We start from the raw sequence: 21,673 nt of genomic DNA, 5'->3' as shown, positions 1-21,673 counted from the left end.
CATCGTCTGAATCCCTTATAGAGGTAGGTGTTCTAGGTGTTCCTGATGATAGGATACCAACATTATTGGGGAAGTAATTAGAGAAGGGGTAGAGCTGGTGAAAGGGACGAGATATCTGGAGAGCTGGACTTAGATGGTTCCGTCCTCCATTCCGTGGTACCACCACCATCACCAATTCCTTTGAAGGCATTCCCCCATGGGTGGTAGAGCAGGCGCATTGCCCTTCTAGCAAGGTCGCTTACCTCTCCCCGTCTTGGTTCTGTCGGGAATTGATAGGAAAGAGAAGGCCACTTCAGAATGGTATAAAGGAACCCCCCCCCCCCCCACTTGCAGCAAATAGTCAAGTCTTGGATCTTGAGGACAGGACACCCAGGGCAGTCTTGGTGTCTTTGCTCTCTCTACTACAGCTGCTTGCTGGGAAGGGAGGTTACTATCCTATATCCTTGGGTCTACTGTTCCCTTCTTGTCTAGAGGGTGGCTGATGGGTATACAATCGGTCCTTTTACTATTTGCTGGAGGCGGATGTACTTCAGAGAACTCTGTGTCAATAATTCTCCCCAAAAGATATTTTTCTTGGAGAAAACGAACTTCTGCAGATTCTAACACGAGTGATCCCTGTAGAAGGAGACAGGAATCATGCCCATTACGCCTTTAAGCATTCAAAATACTGGAAACAATACTGGGCGAAGAGAGGGGAAAAGCAGGACCCTCCATCATTGGAGCCCAAAAACTTGCTTGGGAGAGTAGCTGCAACTCTCTCCAAAGGAAAAAGAAGGCCAACTTCTTGTGTCTTGCAGAAGCAGGTGGTCGGTCACTTCTGGTAAGATTAGGATTCACCTCGAATGGTTGTCTGGAGTGCCTTGTAGGACCATGTTCCCCTTGCACAGAGCATGTCTTTGATGGTTCGACAGGAGAAGCAGAATTAGAGGGGGCTTTTTTACCCAAACTTTATTATACTGAAGATAAGCGAGCACGGCAAACATGACAAGTGCTCCTGACAATCTGCAGGAGAATGCCTTGGAGAGGCATATGATCACTTATGGTGACAAATTTTGTATCTAAAGTGAACAGGTGTAAAGCAAGGATCTTGTTCCAAGAGAAAAACGCTTGTAGCGATCAGGCGAGGGATATCGCCTACGACCGAGAGGCGAGTGTTGTGATCCTCTAACGAGAAAAGATCATAAGCTCGTTTGAATGCTGAGGGCGATTGAGGAAAGCTTTTAAAAGGTGGTGAACACCTAGAAATGCTTACTGGCCCTAAGAGAAGCCAAGAGACAAGCGCTTGAAGGATGCGTGCTACGAGGGACGAGGCACAGAGCATCCAGGAGAGGGACTTGCAAGAACACTTTTGACAGGTAAGGCCTGTAGATATCCAATAACCCAGCTCACTGTTATCCAACTTCCTATAGTAATAATGGTTTGTATTTGTGTTGGAACAAGAACTTTCACTCTGAGAAATAAGAAAAATGGTTAAACAGTCATGATAGGGAAACACCGGACATACGTTTGTATAACCCAGTAATGGTTAAACAGTCATGATAGGGAAACACCGGGCATACGTGTGTATAACCCAGTGACTAGAGTCAATAACTTCTCTGTGTGCTGGCGAGGGGACAGGTTCCCTGTCAAAGGAAAGTAACAACTGTCACCTCCTTATAGATTTTAACAGTCCAATTCAAGCCAAGCTGAAATCATTCTATTAAAGTTCAAGGTTTTGGTTTTGTATTTATAAAATGGAAATCCAACACTCATAATCTATTGGCAATCAAATCACCCCCTTAATTCATTAGTAATCCAATACTACTCTAGTCTTCCAACAAGAGCAGTAAAACCTTCAATTCCCTTCCTTGAGTAAAATCTAGAATCGGTCAACTAAAATCTTTTAACGCAGTACAGTAAGAAGACAATCCTCCAACAATCTAGTAACAATTAAATTCTGCCATGAATAAGTAATTAAGAATAAAATTGTCATTTAAATTAAATCTTATATAATCCATAAGCTGGCCTGTCCTAATGGGATCTTTTGACAATCAAAAGTATCAATCTATAAAAGGTCTAATCCAATATACTTCAGTCAATTTGACCTCAATCTACTATAAACTGACATTTTTATAATACCCTTCAACCTTAATAAAGGATGCTCTTTAAGAATCTTACCTTTGAAATTCTAGTTACTGCAGCTAGCCGTTTTCATAGACTATGCTTTCACTGACGAGCAGCAAAATTATAAACCTTCAATCTTTTGTCTTCCAAACCTCATTGCTCAAAATGCACCTGAAATAATAAAAATTTGCAAAATAATTCAAAAATTTTCCCATAATTTTGTTTAATCATAAAATAGAAATGAAATGACTTTTCTGGCTTTTACAATTACCTAAAAGGACCATTCAGAGAGCAATGTTACCTATTTACTGGTATTAGGAAGTGTGATTTTTCAATAAACAATACTAATAAATAATTATAGACTATGTATCCTTAGTAACCAAATAGTCGAAGATTAAATGATCCCCTCATGAAATCAAGGTACAGATACACATTCCCCATGAAGCTGAATGAGAGGATGTCTCCCTCTAAGAGCAAAAACCATTAAAGGAATGGAACAGTAATTAAAGCTCTGCCAACAGACGCATTTTAAGAATATGCAGAGTTGCTTTTTTATTTCATGTGATCAGTATATTAATAGAGAAATCAAAACTTTACAACTTCTGGCTCCTGCAGTCACCTTGCAGCACCATATAAAGTGTACCAGTAATGATCTACTGAAGATTTTGAAATTGAGTAATTGCTTTGAGTTTACTATTGGACTTGAATAATTTTCAAATATCTTAGTTCAAATATAATTCCTTATATCTGCATATATTCAAACAGCATGAAACATAATTCTGTGCCCCTTCAGCCCAAGCATCTTACAGCCTAAAGATTCCCGGTGCCTAAACATCACATAGCAAGCCAGAGTTTTGATGGCGTAACAGGTTCACAGCTGAAAATAATACAGACTAATCATCCCCACCTAGAACCCCCCCGACAAGAAATTGCAGGTCACTGGGTTCATGCTCCACATAACCTCACAAAGGTACAGAACATATTAAGATTAAAAATAGAAGATGCTTCCTATTTTACCTTTCAGGGCACTTCTTTCACTGAGCAAAAGCGAGTGTATACTCAACAAAAATACAAACCACTATAACAATGCAAAGTAAGATAAAGTTCAAACAGTGATGGTGAAAAATATGAGGACCATGGTATCAACAAATTCTTTAACCGAATAACCAAACAAAAGTGGCTCATTCTCACCTACCTATTTTTACCAACGTAGATTCCTTGTTAGTGATTTAATTGCCATTCCAGCATGTGTTTATGTCATCTCTTATTTATAGGGCAAAAGGTAAAGTTGAGGCATTACACTATTTCTTAATGGGGACCTCACAATTCTAGGTTACAGTGGGACTATAATGCATATTCAACAGTATTTGGGTTGTAGTTATTAGGATTATCATTATGTGCCAAATGTACAAATCACGAAATACTTTATTAGTTAAAATTTAGATAATACATTAAGCGAAAATCACATGTAGAAATACCTTGTCATCATCTGCATTTATTATCATATTTTACTTACTTTAATGTCTCGGAAGAGATATATAAAAATTAATTCATTTGAAACGTGAATCTTTTGAAACGACAATAAATCCATTCAACTAAATACAATACAGTACATCACAGAACATTTATTTTTGCAGGCAGTCTCCATGCTTTACTCAGTTAAATTGAATATATTGTATGCAAAGCTGTTCAAATATTTGGTGCAACATAGTCTGTTTATCTTAAATTTGATTTGTCAGATGACATACTATTTCTTTCCCTGAACCATATATAATTCAACGAGTTCCCTTTTGTATCCAGCATTTCCAACCATTATTTTGTATTCAAACCATTAAAATTTGTTCATCAACCCCTTAAAGAGATCCCATTACACCATGGAAGATCCTGGCATGAGGCTGGCATAGAAGGTAGGGGAGAGTAAGCCATTTTCTCAGGGTTTCTGTTATGAGGAACAGAAGGTCCAGGTACCACTCCAGTAATCATCCATTTCTTATAGTGAATTTCAGTTTCACTACAAATTATGCCAAAAATACAGCCAGCAAAAATGTCTGTTCTCACTGACAGCTGAAATCTCAAGTGATTTGTCAGCAAGCCAACATGACAAATTCGTAGATAATTTGTATTTTTCCTAACCATACAAACCTTAGCTATTTATTATAGGTATTACTTACGGTGTAGCTGAAATGACGAGCCATTAGATTTTTAACGAGGGTTTACTATAGCTAACTACCCCCCCCCCACCTGTGACTAGCTCACTTTGCTTAGAGCTAGGACTTCCCGGGGGACAGGGCTGGCGGGCAAGTTTGATTAAATAGCTAAGGTTTGTATGGTTAGGAAAAATACAAATTATCTACAAATTTGTCATTTGTTCCGGAACCGAAATACAAACCACTCTATATAATATGGGTGACTTAACCCTTAAGTAGGGTGGTAAGTCCCAGCCGTTTCTGGCTTTTGGCTTTTGCCCGGGGACTCAGTATCTGTGTGTGTCAGTGCTCAAGATAAGGAGTCCCTGCACCTCTCAAGTGCCTTGCTCTGCAAGGACCGCGGCCTACGTAAGCTGGTGTGTGAAGGAATGAAGTGTGACTCGTCCTAGGAAGTTGACCTGAAGTCCTTTAGATGGAATTCTAGGATAGGACGTTCCCAATACCACCTCGTAAGGGTATGGGGACGTGATAGTATTATCTTAATACTAGGAACACAGGGAACATGGTTTACCTGCAGTGGTTTGAGGTCAGCTGTGCAGAGAACCCAGGATGCTGCTTTCCCCAAGAGAGGGGAGGATGAAGAAAAGAATAAGGGCCAGGCATATCTTTTCATTCATGCAGACTAAAACAGGGTAACAATGCCCTCAACCATCTGCTACTTGTCCATTAAGGAGCCTGAGGTTTAAACCAGCTGTTGTGCAGCCACCACAGGGCCGATAGAGAACGTATCGAGCCTCCTGCGGGTCACGTCTTACAGGTAGTGGGCTGCGAAGGTCGTCTGACGCTTCCAAACCCCTGCTTGTAAAACCTGCGTCACTGAGTAGTTTCTCTCGAAGGCCAGGGACGTAGCAATGCCCCTGACATCCTGCGCTCTGGGGCGACGTGACGAAGGAGGGTCAGGATTCAGGGAATGATGGATAACCCTGCAAATCCAAGCTGAGATAGTGTTCTTAGTGACCCTCCTCTTTGTCCTTACGGTGCTAACAAACAATACCTGCACCCACGGACGAACTGCAGCTGTTCTCTTAAGATAGAGCCTCAGACTCCTCACTGGGCACAGTAGGAGATGGTTTGGGTCATTTGTTACAGAACGCAGACTCGAAATCCGGAAAGAGTCGAACCGAGGGTCCGGCACTCCTGGATTTTGAGTCTTAGCTACAAACTCAGGGACGAATCTGAACGTTACCTCCCCCCCCATCCTCTTGAATGGGCGATGTCATACAAGAGACCATGAAGTTCGCTAACTCGTTTGGCCGAGGCTAAAGCAAGTAAGAACACAGTCTTCAAAGCCAGATGGCGATCAGAAGCCTGGCGTAATGGTTCGAAGGGAGGTCTCTTAAGAGACCTGAGAACTCGAACCACGTTCCATGGAGGAGGTCTCACTTCTGACTGAGGGCAGGTAAGTTCATAACTTCGTATGAGTAGAGAAAGTTCCAGGGAAAAAGAAATGTCCATTCCTTTGAGACTGAAGGTAAGACTTAAGGCTGAGCGATAGCCTTTCACTGCCGAGACTGAAAGGCGCATTTCCTCCCGCAAATAAACGAGAAACTCCGCTATTGCTGGAATAGTGGCATTGAGTGGAGAGATACCCCTTCCATGACACCAACCACAGAAAACTCTCCACTTCGCCTGGTAGACCCCTGCGGATGACTTTCGCAGGTGTCCAGACATCCTTTCCGCAACTTGTTGCGAAAAGCCTCTCTCTCTGAGGAGATGCTGGATAGTCTCCAGCCGTGAAGAGCAGCAAAGCTACGGCTTTGTGAAAAATGTTGGCGTGTGGTTGTTTGAGTAGCTCGTGTCGTGGAGGAAGTTCTCTCGAGAGTTCCGTCAGGAGCTGCAGAAGGTCCGGAAACCACTCTGCGTGATGCCATAGCGGAGCTATTAATGTCATAGACAGGTTGACAGAACGGGGGAAAGGCGTACACGTCGATGTTGTCCCATCGTTGTTGGAAGGCATCTTGCTAGAGTGCCTTGGGGTCCGGGACTGGGGAGCAGTATAGTGGAAGCTTGAAATTCAAGGCTGTCGCGAACAGATCCACCGTCGGGGAACCCCACAAAGTCAGGACTTTGTTGGCTACTAGATGATCCAAAGACCACTCGGTACACACTATCTGTGATGCCCTGTTCAGACTGTCGGCGAGCACATTCCTCTTGCCTGGAATGAAGCGAGCCGATAGTGGAATAGAGTGGATTTCGGTCCATCTCAGTATCTCTACTGCAAGATGGGATAGCTGCTCTGAAAAGGTACCTTCCTGCTTATTGATGTAAGCCACTACCGTGGTGTTGTCGCTCATCACCACCACGGAGTGACCCACCAGGTACTGTTGGAACTGCTGAAGTGCCAGGAATACGGCCTTCATTTCTAGCAGATTTATGTGGAGGCACTTTTCTGATTCTGACCACAGGCCTGAGGTCCGGTGGTTCAGAACATGGGCCCCCCACCCTTTCTTTGAGGCATCCGAAAATAGCATAAAATCTGGGGGAGGACGAGAAGATCCACTCGCTTTTGTAGGTTCTCATCTGTCACCCACCACTGAAGGTCCGTCCGTTCCGCAGGACCCATAGGGACCAAGACGTCCGGGGAATCGTGTCCTTAATTCCACCGGGACTTGAGTCGCCATTGCAGGGATCTCATCCTGAGGCGACCGTTTGGAACTAGACGGGACAGGGAAGAAAGGTGACCGAGGAGACGTAATAACAATTGGGCTGCGAGTTCTTCCCGCCTGAGGAAAGGGTCTGCGACCCTCCCCAGCCTTGCTATCCTGTCGTCTGATGGGAAGGCTTGTGGAGATTGGTGTCTAAGATCACACCTAGATATACCAGTCGTTGAGTTGGAAGCAAAGAAGACTTCTCGAGATTTACCATGATCCCTAGATCTTGGCAAATTCCTAGAAGCTTGTCTCGGTGTCGAAGAAGGGTCGACTCAGAGTCTGCCAGGATCAGCCAGTCGTCCAAATAACGGAGGAGACGGATGCCGATCCTGTGTGCCCACGAAGAAATCAGGGTGAACACTCTGGTAAATACCTGAGGTGCTGTGGAGAGACCGAAACACTGCACCTTGAACTGGTAGATCTTGTTGTCTAGGCTGAATCTTAAGTACTTCCTTGAAGACGGATGGACTGGGATCTGGAAGTACGCGTCCTTCAGGTCCAGTGTACACATGAAGTCTTGTGGTCTCACTGCAAGTCTGACCGTGTCTGCTGTCTCCATGCTGAACAGAGTTTGTTTAACAAACCTGTTCCGAGCTGAGAGGTCGATGACTGGTCTCCAGCCTCCAGACGCCTTCTTTACAAGAAAGAGTCGACTGAAGAAACCTGGGGAACCGTCGACGACCTCCTGGAGAGCATCCTTCTTTAACATGGTCTCGACTTCTACCTGTAGGGCTTGCCCCTTTGCCGATCCCATGGCATAGGAGCTCAACGACACTGGATCCACTGTCAGGGGAGGTAGCGATGTTGTCAACGGGACGCGATATCCCTGACTGATCACGGAAATCGTCCAGGAATCGGCCCCGAGTTGCTGCCACCTGATCACGCAACTTTGTAGGCATCCCCCCACTGGTGGACATGCAGGGAGACTGCCAATCCTTGCGTTTGCGGCCTCTGCCACTCCCTCTAGGATTTTTCCCTCCCCTGGAGGATCGTGGGCACGCGTGGCGCATATCAGGATCAAGGCGTGCAGATGTGCGCTGGCGAGGAGAAGATCGCTGGAGCGCAGGTGAGCGTGGGCACGCAGGAGATCGACGGCGAGCAGGAGAGCGCTGGCGCGTAGTCCCTGACACAGGATGTTTCTGGAGAGAAGTCTCAGGAACAGCAGGCGAGCGCTTGTGCGCAATTGCGCGTAAGCGCGCAGGAGAACGTGAGCGCACAGGGGATACCTGGCACTTAAGGGACTTGCTCACAATGTGAGAAAGCCCCTTTTGGCCCGAAGGGACCGGTGCCCGTTGGATAACGGGGTGCGTGGGCGCCCACAGCGCGTCAGCAGCCAGGAACGGAGAAGGAAGATCAGCAGGTCTGGCAGGCGAAGGAGATCGCGAACGATCAGCAGAGAGGTCCAGGGATGCAGCTGCAACGGTCACTGCACGGCGAGGAGGATCCTCTGCGGGGGACTGCGAAGGCGAAGAACCGAAGAGGCGCCTCCTAACTCCCTCGTGGGGAGAAGGAAGGCCTCTACGGCGAAGAGGAAGACGAGCTTTACGTCTGATACGTCCTCTGGGGGCAGCAGGCAGACCATCATCAGTCCTCCGAAGAGGAGTCTCTGTTAGTGAACTCCCCCGAAGGGGAGAATCACCTGCAGGAGAGACCGTTGGACTTAGCTCCTCCCTCGAAGGATGTTCGGAGGGGGGAACTAGGCCTTCAGCAACATCAGCACCCAAGGCAGAGGTTTGACCTAACTCGTCGGAAGCCTCTGCCACAACAACGTCGACGATAGACAGAGGGTCAACCCCTGCTATCGCCGGCGACTGTTTGACAGCAGCCCCCAACCTGATTATGTCAAACAGGGCTTCCTTGGAGGGTGAACCCTGAAGCCCCAAGGAAGCCCAAAGCTGCAATAAATTATCATTAGATACAATAGCAGAAATTACCTCGCCCGGGGGAGGAGGAAGAGCTGCCTCGCTATGGGAGGCAACGCCGTCTCCCGCACCCCGAGGTTGGCGAACACAAGTACGGCCTACGCTACCACTCGACGACCTCTCGGAAGAGACCGATCGAGTGGGAGCTTCGGAGGAGGTTTGGGCTACGGAAGAAGAGTCCTTGGGATCTTCTCTCTTCAAGGAAACCCTTGAAGGAGAAATATCCCATTTGGAGGTAGACCACTCCCTACACTCACCGCATACTTTATTTATTCACGCCGTTGGCCCCTGCAATAAGGACATAAGGTGTGAGGGTCTGTGTCCACCGCCGAAATAAACGTTCCACAAGGGCGGTCAGGTAAGCCGGGACACTTGCGCATAGTAGAGGCCAACTTCCAAGCACACTGAAAAGAAAAAGAAAAACAAGATCAAAGGCTGTCAATAAGTGAGGGTGGGAGCAGACAAGTCTGTTCATCACCCGAGCCAAAAGCAAAGTGAGCTAGTCACCGGTGTGTGAGGGGGGAGGGGTAGCTAGCTACCCCTCCCTACCCCCGTGCTAACTAGCGAGGGGGTAGTAAACCCTCGTTAAAAATCTAATGGCTCGTCATTTCAGCTACGACGAAAATAATACCCATATTAAATAGCGAGGTTTGTATTTTGGTTACGGAACAAATGGGCGTTTCTGCCTCCTTGCTCCAAACAGGAAATTACCTAACAGTTGTTTACACCTTGTTAAAAGTTGGAATTGCTAGGTTAAAGCTTGTTATCTATCTCCGAAGCAAAGGATAATGGTGTGTTCATGAAGGAAAAATTATGATTTGAACAGGAATTTTTTGTGCAGTAGGTTAAATTAGGATATCAACCCATTACATGATTTTATCTACAGTATTGTACACCTACATCAAATTGGGATATACCCTCAATTTTATTCTATCTATAGCAAAGTAAGTCACATTAGATCCCTCTGTCCATAACTTGGACTCAAAATAGTTTTTGCTCCGTCTTGGCTTGCTACACTAGTAAAATTGGTATCATTACAGTTTCAACCAAATTCGGATATCTATTTTTTTTATTTATATATTTTTGAGATGATGAGTTGGAAAAAATTACTCAAGTCTTCCGCAAATTAAGGTTCATGGAAATATTTGCTGATTGAATCTGTATTAATTGATAATTAACACCAAATACTAGCCCACAGGGTTAACATGCATGGCAAAACATAGTCCGCTTGCTAGAACATAAGAGCCATGAGATAATGTTTTAATCATGAGCGAAGCAAGCATACGGCAGAGCAAAACCAAAAAATGGGTTGCTCAGTTAAATGATGAGGTATTTGAAATATAAATTGTTACAACAAACTAAACTCCATAGAAAATGGTATATAAAATCATGCTTTCTATGTGTAGGGAAGTCTGGCAAACAAATCCTCTAGTGTTCAGACCATCTCATTATTATTATCCAATTTTGAATCAAGTAACTTTTTTATTGCGATTGTAGTGTTCTGGTTAGACGACAACTCTTATTTTACCGGTTTTGTATATATTCTTCCACCAAAAAAAAAACCATGACTTCCAATGTAGAACCACATTATTGTACTGTAGTATTAACCGGGGAAGCCCTGTATGTCTAAATTAATTTTTGGGCTCAAGCCATGACGTCCTGATGGAAGGTTCCTTCAGTAGATTCCTTGGGTATATTTAACTACAGTGGATATTGCCAGAGAATTAAACTAAAGGTTATCACAGAATTCTAACTTCTGGTGCGAGTACCCTAAAGGTTTCCCTCTAGGATATCGTATATCAACAGGGGACGTATGTATTAACACGCCACATAGCTATCTGCACCCCATATAGAGTTAACACTTCGATATGGAAAGGTGGTTGAGTAACTGAGGAGCCGTTCCACAGTTACATTCATCCGTGGCTGCTTTTGGTACTCGAGACGTAAACAAACGGGCGCCATTGTTAAATGACGTCATGTCCGTCCTCATCCTTTTGCCTGTAGCTTCTTTGCTATGTAGGATTTTTCCAATTGCTTTGTTTATCAGCTTACATGGCCATTATGTCGTTACCTTCAGCCTCGTCTTCTTCTGGAAAGTTGAGTACCGGGTCCCAGTATTGTTTAAATAAGCTCTAGCCGTAAAGTAACTTCTACTTTTCGTAAAATATTGTGTTTTGTGGCAGAGCTATGCCGACACCGGACGCGCCATTTTATGGCGCCGCTGTTCATGTTGCATGCTTTATTTAGTTAGCCAGAACAGCCCTCCCCGGTCATTTAACTAATTAATATTTTTAGTTATTTAGTCTTCATAGCTAGGGAATCCTTATATCGTGTTTTAGCGCTCATCAAACTCGGTCGCTGTTTGACCCCATACTAGATCGCTAGCTTAGCCCCTAGGCTGGACAGCCTAGTGCTTGTTTTCATGCATGATATATACCAGTGTTCCTAAGTTATGAAGATTGTGGCATTATTAAACATACTTTTTACTGTGATGTAAGTGTTTTCGCCTTCGGGGACCATATAAGGGACAGTGTTGATTGTGTATCATCCCCTCCTAACCTAATGTAGGAACCCTTATATGCTCCCTATTCCCCCTGCCTGCGGGCATTCCCTCTGGTAGACTTGCTTCCCCTTCTATATAGGGGAATCTCGTCTACAACCAGAGTATTTATCGCTTCTCTACCTACCCTAAGGGAATGACCCTCCCTTAGGGTCGTGCCTGAGATAAGGAAGGGCCCTGCCCTTCCTCAGTTGCACCTGGTTGGGTTACTCATTCCTCCCTGCAACTAGCGATGTCGTTCAAGCTTTCCTAGCCTAGGAGTTAGCCCTCCTACTCTAGGTTAAGCTCTGGGGGTTGACTCTGCCTTATTATAGTTTGAGACGGTACATTAGTACCGTTCTCGATCTGGACTACCTAGCCTAGGTTAGGGAGCGTTCTCCCGTACCCTGGTGGCCGTTCTCATGCAGTCTCTCCTCTTTAGAAAGACCCATTCTTCTCCCTCCCCACCTATCCCTTTGGTGTAGGCTTGCCTACACACCTCTGTCCTCAGTCCTACATCTCCTCCCTTGGGTGGAGTGGTAGGGCTAACATTGTTCTCCTGCTGAGCTGGCCGCTCTTGGAGTGCCCTCTATCCCTCCCTTGGGTTACCACAGGCACCCGGCCACCTGCCGGCTCCCTGCCGCCAGGATGTTAGGAGTATCCACTCCTATCGTGAGTGCACTCTCTCCGGAAGGATAACGGAGGGGTATAGGATCTTACCCCTTCCATCCCTCCTTACCTTTCTCTCTTTCTATCCTGGTGCCGGTCCCTTGCCGCCTCTACTGCCGGCGATAACCGCCACTACCTCAGGTGACATTCTTTCATAAGATGCCTCCCCACCCTCTAAGATGTCAACCTTCCGTGTGCCGGAAGCTGCCGCCTTCCGTCGGCTTGCCGCCGACGTCCCACCCTTCGTTTTACCTGGTAGCAGCCGGCCAACTTTCGGAGTCGGCCACCCGCATGCCGGTAATCTAGGTACTGTATACGACAATATACACATACATCTTATGAATTGATCCAAGGCTCACCATGCCATCAGCCTTCGGCTGCCGGAGCTGCCGCCCCCTGCTGACGACCCGCCGCTGTGACGGCGGTCGCCACTATGGTATTATCCTTATAGATACTCAGTGTGTCTGTCTTGATGCCTTCCACCCTGCAGGACCGGCCTCCAATGTGCCGTCGGTCTACCGGCACCCTCATGAGACGTTAAGGGACATGCACCCCTTCCATGGCTGCCGGCAACATGCCGACAGTCAATATACTGCAGCCAGATGGCTTGGCCACTTACATATAGGTGTTGTCTTACCATCCAAGATTGTGGCTATGCTGTTTGTTTGCACATTACAAAATTCCAGCATACTCTGTGTATCTTAGTGCAGTTGATTGCCGGAACCTACATTTAATAAGGGGTTTATCCTATACCCCTTCACCCCAAGGGATCTGAGTGGTCTCAGACCCTATTACACTCTGCGGGCAATTTCTGTTAGAAGCCTAGCTTGGGTCACCCATATGGATTTCCCTCATTGTGACCTTCGGGCACAAAGGAATTGTCTACAGATAAGGTTACGGTAACCGGCTGGGCGGGACTCACAAGTACTGTATGTGTCTATCTACTTCCTTTCCCGCTCATTAATCTGAAGCATTAAAATGTTTTATAATTAAGTTATTCTTAATTTTAGATTAAGTTATCTTTAATTTTAGAGTAATGTAAGTCATTCTTAAGCCTTCCATGTACTCATGATCTCTTTCTTTTACAGGAGGAGTATATGAAGTGTGAGAGTAACTTCTGCGGGGTGAAGCGCCCGGACTTCTACGGGCACATGGCGTGCCGGACCCACGCCCCCTGCGCCGCCAAGAAAGACGACTTGAAGTATTGGGACCCGCAGAATTGTACAGTCTGCAAAAGTCTTCTTGTCGAGGCGTTCGACGATCCTCCTTCTGCGGAGGCAAGGGACATTGCTAGGGAGAAGCTACGCAAATGGGTGCGTGGCTTCCAGAAGAACGCCTTTGGACCGTATCTTCCCAACGAAGACTTGAGGGCCTTGCTTTTCCCAAAAGCATCGAAAGACTCAGTGGTCCCCCGTGATCAGATCCCCACCGTCCAGATCGTGGTGGAACCTGATGTCGTCATGGCTCAGTCCATGCATGATTGCCATCTTGATTCCCACAACGTGGAACGTATGTCGGAAGTGTCGGAAGGGACGGAGAGAAACTTCATGGGCGAGGAACTCGACTATGAGGAAGATCAGGTGGAATAACCTGATTCGGAGACCAAGGTAGCTCCTGCTCCCCCAGCAACTCCTGCACCGTCTGAGGAACCTGTTCCTTCGACTTCTGCCACCCCGGACCCTCTTCCACAGGCTACTCAAGAGGTCTTCAAGATGCTTGAAGCCCTCATGGAAAAGAAGCTACAAGAATCTCAGGAGCAATTCCGGATGACTCTTGTCAGCTTCAAGCAACCGAAAAGGACTTCGGTTAAGGACTTCCCTACCTGCTCGGAAGCTAACCCATGGAGATACGCCGAGCATATGCCAATTACAACTGGCAAAATTTACATTAGTGAAAGGGTTGGCTCTATATTGCTGGAAGAAGTGGAGTTCTTCCCAAATTTCGAGGCTTATCCGGACTGTTATGACCGGCTCAGGTCCGAACCAGCCTCAAAGGAGGAGACCGAACCAAAGGAAGTTATTGTGTTCGATCTCACGAAGGCCCAAGCTATGTTAGCTCAGGCGGTGAAGAGTAGGGGTTTCACTAACTCCAAGATGCCGGCGCTTAGTAAGAAGCATCCAACCTTCGTTGCGCCAAATTCTGCGACCTTCCCCTTCATCGAAAAGGCCTTCACAGCGGTCATAAAGGCAGTGGAGGAAGGGAAACCTTGCCCTGCACTGGAGGAGTGCAGACCCTTCTCCATTACTCTTCCCCCCGATGATAGGCACTGGAAAGACATCCAGTCGACCTTCACAGTAGGGAAACTAGAGCCTGACGTAGCCAGTCGTCAATTTAATGAGGACCTCCCAAGACTGAACAATCACCTCCTTCGTAGGGAACAGGATACGAAGGAGAGACTTGCCGCGTCGCTGTCCCACCAGGTACAGCTTGAGCTCATGGCCGGGGATACTAGAGTCCCGGACTTTTATATGGTCCTAGCTAAGTCGCACTTGGCGACTGTAACCAAGGACCTATATAGCTTCACTAGGGCTCGCAGAGCCTGTCATGAATTCGTGTTTGCTAACGCGACAGTGAAACACGAACCCCGGAGGCTGATTTCCTCCAATATCTGAGGCAAGTATCTCTTCCCATCTACCTTGGTGAAAGAGATTGTGGACAAAGCTGCCACGGAGAATAGGAACCTTCTCCATAAGTGGGGCATGTCCCGAAAGAGGAAGTCCTCTCAGGATGATGGCCCTCAGCCTAAGAGGAAGACTTCTTAGCCAAAACCCCAGCAACGTCAACAGAGACGACAGTTTCCGGGTCCCGCTACTCCCCAAGTGGCTACGCAGCCGCAACAGACCTTTCAGTTGGTCCCCCAACCGGTGGTGTCGCAGTCGCCGGTCTTCACCCCTGCATATGAGCAACACTCAACTACCTTTCGTCCCAGAGGTAGGGGCTCAGGCAGAGATTCTTCTCGCCGTCCCTCCAGAGGCAGAGGAGGAAGGGGAGCTAGCGGCCGAGGTGGCAAACCCTCGGGACACCAGAAGCAATGATGTGCTTCCGGTGGAAGGAAGACTCCGCCAATTCTAGGATCGTTGGACCTTTGATCAGCATCGTCAAGAAGGGACTAGGCTGGAGCTGGACTCAACCACCCCCAGCCTTCCAGCAATTCTTCCAACAGTTAACCCCCCTCCTGGAAGAATATGTCCTGGAACTCTTGAACAAGAAGGTGATCAGGAGGGTAAAGTCAACCAGGTTCCAAGGGAGACTATTTTGCGTTACCAAGAAAGACTCCGACAAACTCAGAGTCATTCTAGACTTATCCCCTCTCAACAAGTTCATTGCGAACAACAAATTCAAGATGCTGACTCTGCAACAAATAAGGACCCTTCTGCCTCAAAGGGCCTACACGGTCTCCATAGACCTGGCGGATGCCTACTGGCACATTCCAATGAATCATTACGCTTCCTCCTACCTAGGATTTCGACTCCAAAGGAAAAGTTACGCCTTCAGGGCCATGCCCTTCGGGCTCAACGTGGCTCCACGGATCTTCACCAAGCTGGCAGACGCAATCGTCCAACAGCTCCGTCTTCAGAGCGTCCAAGTGATGGCCTACCTAGACGACTGCTTAGTCTGGGCGACATCGCCCGAAGATTGTGTAAGAGCCTGCAACAAAGTCACCCAGTTCCTAGAGCATCTGGGCTTCAAGATAAACACCGAGAAATCTCCCCTCTCTCCAGCTCAGAAGTTCCAATGGTTGGGAATCCATTGGGATCTTCAGTCACACCGCCTTTCCATCCCACAGAAGAAAAGGAAGGAAATAGCAGGGTCTGTCAGAAGGCTTCTAAAATCCAAACGAATCTCAAGACGACAGCAGGAACAAGTTCTCGGCTCTCTACAGTTCGCCTCTGTGACAAACCCAGTATTTCGCGCACAGCTAAAGGATGCCGCGGGAGTCTGGAGACGTTTCGCATCCATCGCTCGAAGAGACCTCAAGAGACGGCTTCCAAACAGACTTCGTCTACTTTTAAAGCCGTGGTCGGAAGCAAAGGCCCTGAAAAGGTCCATTCCTCTTCAACACCCGCCTCCATCGATCAACATCCACACGGACGCTTCACTGGAGGGTTGGGGAGGTCACTCCCACCAACGACAGGTTCAAGGAACAGTCTCCCCTATTCAAGACGTTTCACATCAACATCTTGGAGGCCATGGCGGTTCTTCTCACCCTGAAGAAACTCTCCCCGCCTCCCTCAATCCACATTCGTCTGACTCTGGAAACTCGGTGGTAGTCAGATGTCTCAATCGTCAGGGCTCGAGATCGCCCCAGATAAATCAGGTACTTCCGATCTTTCGTTTGGCAGAAAAGAAGAAATGGCACCTGTCTGCAGTTCACCTACAAGGATTCCGCAACGTGACGGCGGACGCTCTATCAAGGACAAGTCCAATTGAGTCGGAATGGTCTCTAGACGCAAGGTCATTCTCCTTCATCTCTCACCAAGTCCCGGAACTTCAGATCGATCTCTTCGCGACGAGCGACAACAATCAACTTCCTCGATATGTGGCCCCGTACGAGGACCCCAAGGCAGAAGCAGTGGATGCTATGTCACTGGATTGGAACAGATGGTCCAGGATATACCTGTTCCCTCCTCCCAACCTTCTGCTGAAAGTCCTCTCCAAACTGAGAACCTTCAAAGGGACAGCGCCCCTAGTGACTCCCAAGTGGCCCCGGAGCAATTGGTACCCTCTGGTCCTGGAGCTGCAGCCCACGCTGATCCCCCTACCGGGCCCAGTTCTCTCTCAACAAGTACAGAAGTCGACTGTCTTCGCTTCATCACTGAAAGTCAGGGACCTTCATCTCATGATTATCTCTCCTTAGCCGCAAAGAAAAGGTTTGGAATCTCGAAGAAAAGCTTAGACTTCCTTGAGGAATACAAGACTGAATCTACAAGACGGCAATACGAATCTTCCTGGAGAAAGTGGGTCTCTTTCGTCAAGGCAAAAAATCCTGCGGAAATCACAATTGATTTTTGTATGTCCTTCTTCATTCACCTTCATGGACAAGGCTTAGCGGCCAACACGATTTCCACCTGCAAATCGGCTTTGACTAGACCACTCCTGTACGCCTTCCAGATTGATTTGTCCAGTGATATCTTCAATAAACTGCCAAAGGCATGCGCTAGACTACGCCCAGCACCTCCACCAAAACCTATCTCCTGGTCCCTGGACAAGGTGCTCCATTTTGCCTCTAACCTGGACAACGATTCGTGTCCTCTGAAAGACTTGACTCAAAAAGTTATCTTCCTTTTTGCTCTCGCCTCGGGAGCCCAAGTCAGTGAAATAGTGGCATTATCAAGAGAAGAGGGTCATATCCTGTTCGCAGATACAGGAGAGCTTACCCTCTTCCCTGATCCGACGTTTCTCGCTAAGAATGAACTACCCACCAAGAGATGAGGCCCTTGGAGAATCTGCCCCCTGAAGGACGATGTCTCTCTATGCCCAGTGGAGTGTCTTAAGGTCTATCTTCGAAGAACTTCAGACTTCGGTGGAGGACAACTCTTCAAAGGAGAAACATCGAGTAGCGACCTGTCACTGAAACAATTAAGAGCGAAAATCACCTACTTCATTCGCAGAGCGGATCCTGACAGTACACCCGCAAGTCATGATCCTAGAAAAGTCGCGTCTTCTCTGAACTTCTTCCAGAGGATGGATTTCGAAAGCCTCAAGAGCTTCACAGGCTGGAAATCATCGCGCGTTTTCTTCAAGCACTACGCAAAACAAGCGCATGAAGTTAAGCATTTCGTGGTTGCCGCAGGTAGTGTTATGAAACCTGCTGTTTAACTCTGCATAGAACAGTGAGTTACTTGGGACTTTAACTCTACGGGTGCCTGTGTTGACCCTTTTGTGATACAGTGATTTCATGGACAGTTAATGTTTCTAATACTGTTCTTACCAAGGTGAAATGTCATAGACTTTACATGAGTGCCACATGCCCTAGGGCATGATGTGTTTTCTTTGAAAAAGACCGACGTTCCTCAGGAACTTATCTTTCTAAAAAGTAAAATTTCTTTTCAGATTCAAGATTGAAGTCTTTATTTTCCATGTACATTATTCTTTTATTATTGTAAATAAACTCTATATTCATTATTGTAATTACTACCATAATGATCTGCAATCTTTGAAATAAAATGTCTATTTTATTCCATGTGCGTCTCTCTCCGCTCCTACTCTTTATCAAGAAATATACGATTGTTATAGTTTCATTTACCCCTTTTTTCTCTAGATAATGAGAAGAATAATATATGTAATTATGTTATATGCTCACTCATGCCTTGATAATATTCCTATTCGAATATTAACCTTTGTCCTGCCTTCGAGACTAGATTGCTCTCTCCTCCAGGGAGAGTAGTAAATGTTATTTACTTACCTATGCTTGATAATATTCCTACCTGAATATTAACCTTAGTCTTGTCTACGAGTCCGGCACGAACTCTCCCTAGGGTGAGTAGCTCTTCAATGATCGCTTCGAGATGTTCCTATTGTCCACCAGGACTTCCCTGCCAGGGGGGCAGGAAGCTAGTTCATTATAGAATCTCTGGTAAGGACATGTTCTATACCTCTGTTCGAAGCCCTTGGCACTTACATAAAAAGGGGGAAAAATTCCACGATACATTAATTCTCTGGTACACTTCCATCAGGACGTCATGGCTTGAGCCCAAAACACGGATTTTGAGCGAAGCGAAAAATCTATTTTTGGGTGAGATAGCCATGACGTCCTGATGGACCCTCCCGTCTATTCTAGTTCAGCCTTTCAGGCCACGCCCTGACCTGCTGTATCATGGAGATTAGCAGAAGCTGGGCTCAGGATGAGGACGGACGTGACGTCATTTAACAATGGCGCCCGTTTGTTTACGTCTCGAGTACCAAAAGCAGCCATGGATGAGTGTAACTGTGCAACGGCTCTTCAGTTACTCAACCACCTTTCCATATTGAAGTGTTAACTCTATATGGGGTGCAGATAGCTATGTGGCGTGTTAATACATACGTCACCTGTTGATATACGATATCCTAGAGGGAAACCTTTATGATACTCGCACCAGAAGTTAGAATTCTGTGATAACCTTTAGTTTAATTCTCTGGCAATATCCACTGTAGTTAAATATACCCAAGGAAGCTACTGAAGGAACCTTCCATCAGGACGTCATGGCTATCTCACCCAAAAATAGATTTTACGCTTCGCTCAAAATCCGTTTATTTGCGGAAGAACTAAAGTTAAATTCGTTGAAAACACGCTAAGATAGAAAAAATATATTTTCATATTGGATACCAGAGTTTGGTTGAAACTGTGATTTTACTACATAATTAACATTACCTCACTGCTCCTCTGTTACAGCAAGGAGCACATGAATTTGCTGCGCAACACCATCCACATGGGTCATTAATTCTGGAATATTTTTTACTTTCACATGAGCAACAGTAGCAGTAAATTTATAGAAAAACATGGGGCAACATCTCTAAAAACAAACAAAAACTTTCACTACAGTAAATGATGTGCTTCCAACGACTTTGATCTTTATTTCCACTGCAAATAGGCCGTCTACCGTCATGGAATCCCACTTCCCAACAGACACAGGTGAGAACCTGGGATTTTGGATGCGTGAAAACTGGACAAATCATGATTTTAAACTTTTGAGATTTATAAAAGGGTACAGAACCTTACAAACCCACCTAACCTAACCAAGTAGTTTCAAAGTCACAACCCCAGGTAATGATAGTCATGCTGGAATGGAAGGGTGGAGCAAATACTGTATGACTGTTATAGAACAACATCCAGAAAGCGAGCATAAATAATTGGAAGCTCGTGAAATGTTGCCCTGTCCTTATCTAGAATTATACCAGCTCGTGAAATGTTGCCCCGTCCTTATCTAGAATTATACCAAAGATCATAATCGGGTAAAATAAAAGCCAGCTAAGGTTTACGTCAAACGAGAAACATAACAGCTGGCAAAAGCGAATGTAAACAACCTATGAGTAGGAACTTATAATCATAGTAGCAAAAGTAAACAACGAACTTAAAAATAGACCGGATTTTAATCGATTGATACAAAAATTATTATTCCTCAGCCCCAGGTTATCACAGAGAAAAATATCAAAAGGCAACAATCGTCCATTTCTCATGCCGAACTATAGTTTCGCTAGAAATGAAAGTATATATTACCCTTTTATACTGTTTTGTATTTTCCTCCGGTTATTATAATTTCAAGAAGGTAATATATAGAGAAGAAAAGGCTTGTTTTACGTTTATATATCTATTCCCCAGTATGTTTTCCCCACCCAAAACCCCGAGTTCCCACTGGGGGTCCCCCATTATTGGAGGATATAGATGTATATATATTTCTGAAACTATTCATTTGCGACGGGAACGAGTGTCATTTTCGAAGAGAGCTTAATTTTTTCAATAAGAAAATGTAGTTGTTTTTCTAGGTTACATTGCCCTGCAATACACTACAATAAAACCCCCTTTTATAAAAGGGGGGAGGTTTAGGAAAATCTGGGAGGAAGACAAGAGTAGCGTGAGTTTGATCGTCGATATTTCGACTATTATTGATTTTCACTAAATTATCTCACTGGTATACCATTATATACATACATTCCTACATATTCTAGTAAAAATAAATTGAATATCAGTGATATCTTCATGCGGCCCTCTCCTAGACATTAACCTCGAGATGAATCAAGATTACAGTTAAAAAAAGGAAATAATGGCATGTAAAGAAACACATCGAAGAATGCTGCTATAACACAGAGGCCTCTAATTTGTTTCCGTTCTAGGCATGTTAAAACTAAATAGGACTAAATATTCACTATACAATACATTAGACTTTGACATGTAGTACATAAGATTTGGACCTGTAAAGTTACGCCATTTGTGAAAATGTCTTGGCCTATGACAGCAGACTCAAAACAGGGTAGGCCAATATCGCACACACCATATTTATATTTTTTTCTTTTTTGTTAAAAAATAACACTAAAGCCACTTTGATACACCCAAATTATATATCTAAATTAACGGTACCAACCTTTGAAAACTGTGGAATCGAAGAAGTCGTAGATAAGGAGGGGAATTCCTGGAACTGTTTTTCTCCTGCACATTGCAACAACCGGTGTTCTAATAACACACACACGTGTTACCAGATAGGTTTGTGTAAAAATCCCCAAAACTAGCTATAAAAAATCCCCCAAAACAACCCAATGTTTGTTGGGAATATTCCGTACAAGTTTCTGTGAAGAAGAAACAAAGATGGGTAAACCTTTATATTGTTGCACTTAGTTTGCTTGTGCTTATATGAATTATAGTGAGTAATTTCAATGTTAGTAAAGCCTACATGATGAGAAGAGAATATATTTGTGGAAATAGGGATTTTTGGGTTGTTGTTGTTGGGGTATTAAAGCCAACACTTGTTGTTGGCACGGGCCTTTCCCTTGGTTAGGAAAAGGCCCGTGCCAACAACAAGTGTTGGCTTTAATACCCCAACAACAACAACCCAAAAATCCCTATTTCCACAAATATATTCTCTTCTCATCATGTAGGCTTTACTAACA

General features: G+C 45.5%; 1 long non-coding RNA gene across 1 annotated transcript in view; it reads right to left on the bottom strand.

The window, feature by feature from the left end:
* LOC137659602 (uncharacterized) overlaps nucleotides 1-21,216 on the bottom strand; it is a 31,213-nt gene extending 9,997 nt beyond the window's left edge. Inside the window, exons 1-2 of the long non-coding RNA XR_011047596.1 lie at nucleotides 21,151-21,216; nucleotides 2,158-2,274 (exon numbers count right to left, since the gene is read on the bottom strand). This is a non-coding gene — a long non-coding RNA (uncharacterized lncRNA). The remainder of the gene's footprint in view (nucleotides 1-2,157; nucleotides 2,275-21,150) is intronic.
* Between the last annotated feature and the right edge of the window lie 457 nt (nucleotides 21,217-21,673).

Source organism: Palaemon carinicauda, chromosome 20 (genome assembly GCF_036898095.1).
Source record: "Palaemon carinicauda isolate YSFRI2023 chromosome 20, ASM3689809v2, whole genome shotgun sequence".
Lineage (NCBI taxonomy): Eukaryota > Metazoa > Arthropoda > Malacostraca > Decapoda > Palaemonidae > Palaemon > Palaemon carinicauda.
This window is presented reverse-complemented; position numbering and strand designations above follow the sequence as displayed.